This window comes from Pteropus alecto, unplaced genomic scaffold (assembly GCF_000325575.1).
Source record: "Pteropus alecto unplaced genomic scaffold, ASM32557v1 scaffold50, whole genome shotgun sequence".
Taxonomy (NCBI): Eukaryota; Metazoa; Chordata; class Mammalia; order Chiroptera; family Pteropodidae; genus Pteropus; species Pteropus alecto.
Window position 1 is genome coordinate 12,147,336 of NW_006431918.1, and position 5,186 is coordinate 12,152,521.

The 5,186-nt window shown below is 36.8% G+C and overlaps 1 pseudogene; it reads right to left on the minus strand.

The window, feature by feature from the left end:
- Positions 1-2,360: 2,360 nt before the first annotated feature.
- Positions 2,361-2,480, minus strand: LOC112475126 (annotated as a pseudogene).
- Positions 2,481-5,186: the final 2,706 nt, after the last annotated feature.

Consider the following 5,186-nt stretch of genomic DNA (forward strand, 5'->3'; position numbering starts at 1 on the left):
AGTTAGTCTAGGAAAGGGCCTAAAAATTTGCATTTCTAACAAGTTCCTAAGTGATGTTGGAAAACTGACTTTAGGCTGTACCGTGAGTCCTTAGTTGATTTCGCAATTAACAAACAGTAAGGGGCACACTTCTGAATTTTTAGCAGGAGGAGAGAGTTCAAAAGTTAGGCTACCTTTTTTACTCTGTGTCAACTACTTTTCTCTTTTCTTCATGTCCCTCTTCTGTGTTCTTGTTCCTGAACTAACTTAGTGAAGCAGAGATAGCATTTTGCCTTGCTTCTTTTTTATTGAAAGCATAAATAGCTAAATATATATATATTGGAGAGATTTGAAAATCCGTTTTGAGAAGTGGTGTGAGTTAAAAAGTGTTAGTTTAATTTTAAAAATCCTCGAATTTGTATTAGGGAGAAGAAGAGAAAACATTAACAAATTTAGGATTAAAAGAATTCTTTTGGACTGTTGTTATTTATCATGATAACTGCAAAATTTCTAGTAAGGAAAAGAACATGTTCTTTGAATTGACAGAGAATTTTAGTTAGATTTTTAAAATTAATGTTTTTCAAGTATAAACTTATTATAGCTTCATTCCACACAATATATTATACTCTTTTGAAAACTATCCCTGGATGCCTAATTTTCTCTTTAAAATAATAAAGACATTTTAGTCTGAATATTTTTGATAGTCTAACAAATTAACTGTCTTATATATTTCTGGAAGACACTGAGTAAAATAATAAAAGTTTTATGGGTTGACTGAGTTGCTATGTCACAAGAAATTATGACAGAAGCCTATTGAAAGGGGTACAATACAACCTTGGTGGGAAAGAGGCACAAATGAGACATACTCATCTGACTTCTTCTAGAATCTGGTAACACTTCACTCTGAACTGGTGGCTTTACCGAGTATCAACCCAATATTTGCTTAGGACATTTATAAAATTATGGGAAGCCTAAAAAGGAAGGAACTCCAAGGAGGTGGCCCTGTTAAAGGAGAGAATTGTAGTCCCTTTCCTCTACATGGGAAGACCGGCTCATGGAGTTTTAGTGTTAAGTGCAGACAAGACATAATTGCTGAAAGTTGGAGACCAGTCCAAAGTAGCTTCCATGTTAAAGTAGATTAAGGCACCACTACCACCCGGTATAATTAGAAAGGCCAACTTACTTTGGATTTAAAAAAAAAAAAAAAGAAAGAAAAAAAATCTGCACATCTAAGAAGCTCCATTTAAATTATACCTCTGTCACCTCAGTGAGGGGTGGAACTTTAAGTTAAGCAGAATATGAAATAGCGTAGTGGGTGATAGAGAGTAAGGCTAGAGGGCAATGCTTTTTTGAGCAAGTAAATCTGATAAAAGGTATGCAGTTAGACAAAGCTCCTAGCAAGTGAAACACCACAGTTCTGGCCCCAAGCAACATAATCACAATGGATCCTGAGAAGGCAGAGGCCACCAGAGCCCTGAAATGTAGGAGGATCGAATACATTATCTAAAGTGCAACACTCTTGAGGGTAAAAAGAGGTGCTATTAATCATCCCACCAGGACAATAGGCATAAACTGGGACTGTTTCAGCGACACATGGGTGTATGTTTCCCTAACTAGCAGATGTAGGACGATGCTGAACGTACTGTGGGAGATGATGATAGTTGAAAGATAATGAGAGGCAAACCTTAGCTTACTAGGTTAGTTGTAATTCTAGTACTAGATCATACCTCCTGAATTACCTAGACCAGTTTTGAATCTTGATGTTTTAATATTTAAATCAACATTGTTATTTCTCCCATATTGTTAAAACTCATAGACATCTGTCGATCAGATAATGTGCATAGGGTCAGCGTGGACTCAGTATTCAGACCTCAGGAAGGAGGAGTGACTGTGCTACTTGCTAACTGTATGATCTTTCCCAACCCGTTTCCTCATCTGTAAAATAGGAGCAAATACTGACTTTCTCAGGCTGTTGTAAGGATTGAATTAGATAGGTATGCGAGTATGGATTGCTTCTGGATATGTACTTCATAACTCTTTCTAAGAGCTCCCAAGTGACAGAAGCTTTCAAATTCAGAAGACACGAAAACATTTGATCAGTTTATTTGTCCTAATTTGTTCATTTATTCAGTAGGTATTTATTAAGCCCCTAATACATGTGAGGTATTCTACTAGGCATCAATTGTAAGAAAACAAAACCATCTTGGCCTCAAATTCACAGAGATTCCAAAATAATTAAAATAATAACAAGGAAATGGAATATGAAATAAGGAATCGTATGTAAAATTGCTTTTTTTTTTTTTTAGGCGAGGCAACCCTTAGTTGACCTCACAAATTGCAAGGACCTTGCCAGCTTACAACCCCTTATTTTTTATTTTTTACACCTATAGCACCTGGTCTTCCTAGGTGGTCTCCCAATCCAAGTACTAACCAAGCCCGACCCTGCTTAGCTTCCAAGATCAGACAGGATCGGGATTGTTTAGGGTGGCATGGCCATAGACTCATATGTAAAATTTCAACTGGGATTTCTGCTGTTAGAATTCCTTATACTGTTCCACTAAAAGCAGGATTTGACTGAGTCTTGGAGAATGTTCCCAGTTCCTGAGAAATTTTTTGTGTTGAAAAGATCACTTTGATTGAGGTTTCAGTACAGAGTGGAGGAGTGTCAGAGTGGCTGTGAATAGTTCACCTAACAGTATATTGCGATAGCCTAGGAAAGAGATAATTCTGTTTTTTCCTCCAGAAAATAAAGTGATTATAACCTGATATCGTGAGATAGCAGTTTGTTTTGGGTTCATTGGACAAAGAGAAGATTTATGTCTTTGCTAGGTGGATGCTCAAATGAACCTTATCATGCACATTCGTTTAAAGTAAATTTCCTACTTAGAATGCCATTTCTTTATAATTGTGTGCTATTTAAAGGTGAAAATTGTTAACAGCAGAGGAAAAAGTTCAGGCATAGGAATTTAAAAGGAATATTTTTCTAGTCCATAAATATATATATTGCCCTGCTATTCACAGAGTATATAAATATTACACGGGCCGAGTTCTCAGAGAATCTTCGTATCTCAGACTTGTCTTCAGAACAAGTTCTCATGAAATCATTTTGAAGGTAGATGCTCCTTAGCAACTCTTAATGATTTCACAACTTTGACAATGGCTTAATCTAACTTTATATCCAGAAACGGGGCAGAGGATTGTTTTCTTCAATCTCATTTATAAGTGTCAGCTCTCTTAACATTTAAACACATGCATGAAGACACGTTGCAGCCGGCGTTGAGACCATGTGGAGTGTGGAGAAGCAGATGGGCAGACCCGGCCACTAGGGAAGCGGGCAGAGCGGAGCAGATGGTAACGCTGGCAGGAAAACACCTGTCTGAGGCATCCACTCGCATGTGTCCTGCGAGGTATTTATTCCGTGTGACTCTCATCGGCAAAATATTCAACAAAGAAATGGACCCCAGTGCAGCCAACGTTTCCTTAAATGCTTAAGAGAGGAAAATTGTCTACCTCGGTGCTGCGCAGCTCTTCACACTCTGCCCAGTGTTGGTCCCCGATGGTCAAGAGGAGAGTGAGGTTCTGGGAGGTTTTTGTCCCCTGCACTTAGTCATGCCCAGATGCAGACGGATTCCATATATCATGTGTTTCGAAAGTCTCGTGAATTACACTTCTCATTTTAAAGGCCTTTATAGCTTGTTGCTTTTAACCTTCAGAGTGAGGCAGGCTTGGGTTTGAACACTGTACTCACTCATTATTCGACTCTGAGCAAGAAACTTAACCTTCCCTCTCACAAGCAGCAAAAAGTGAAGAAAGTTGTTGAAAGGACTAAATGAGATAATGTAAAAAAGATTCTTTGTGATAACAAGTACTGTAAATTAATAATAATAATAAAATTAGACTTTAATTCAAAGGTTAGAAAATATTACTAGAAACTTCTAATAAAGAATATAGCCACTAACTAACCTTTCATTTAAAGCAATAGAATATAAGCTTTGTTTCTATTTTGTTCACCATTGAATCCCCAGTGACTAATACAGTGCTCAGAACATATTATATGCTCAATAAATTATTGTTGAAGAATTAATGAATGAATTATCTGAACCAAAAGAAACCTTACTTTGTAACTCGGCAGTATCAGTCCATATAACAAACTACTGATCAACAAAAGAATTAGAAAGATAATCTAGTCATCAAGGGCTATAGCACGTCCTCAAAGGCACATGTGATAATATTTAGTTTAGTGAACATTTAGTTTAGAAACAGATAGATGAGATGATCAATAATTTATAGCTTCAAACCACTGTTCTAATGGGTATCATTAATTTGGGAGGTTAAAGTAAATAAGATTCCTCTGATTTCTTTCTATTTCCAGGTAAAATACCATAATATTAGAATCATAAGAGAAACAAAAAAATCTACTTTTTATATTTAGATCATCATACTTGTGTACGGCAGTCGAGTGGCTCTGCTGTCTCTGTAACATATTGTCCTTCGGGCCTCGCCTGCATGCAGGTGTCTCTGCATGGTGATTAGAATGCGTCTGGTCCTGCAATGGAGGTTCTAACAAGTTCTATAGTGGACGCCAGGGCTCACTTCCCCTTCTTACCTTCATCTTGCTTCAACATGGAGCGCTCCAATTAACTTCAAAGACCATTCCATGTGTAGGAAAACTCTGATGAAGTGGAACAAAAAATCTCACTGTGTGTTTGAAGTTTGTAGGAATGTTAATGAGAAGAGATCATGATTATCACTATGTGAAAAAAATAGTCAGTGTCTTGCTCTAATCATATATTTTTTTTTTCATTATCTGTCACAGACAAATTCACCCAAGATATGCAAGGCCAAATAAACACAACTTAGTAAGGTATCTTCTAGATTTATTTACAAGGAGAAATACCATATGTTTGATAACCATTCTTTAATTAAGGGAATAGTTTGTAACTTCCCCTTTGTTTCACATTTAAAACACATTTGTTTTCCATTATGAAATAGTTTGTCAAAAGCACTGAACCAGAAATTTAACTGTAAGCAAAATGTGATTTCACCTTAGTCCAGCTCTGTTTGATAAAGTATTATTTCCAGAGATTATGGAAAAGGGCCCCCTCCCCTCTGATTTCCCCTAAGGAATGTCTTCCTTCTCTGGAGGGGAGTATAGAGTGTAATATAAGATCTCCGAGAATCTATGATAAACTGAGAACATTGATAAC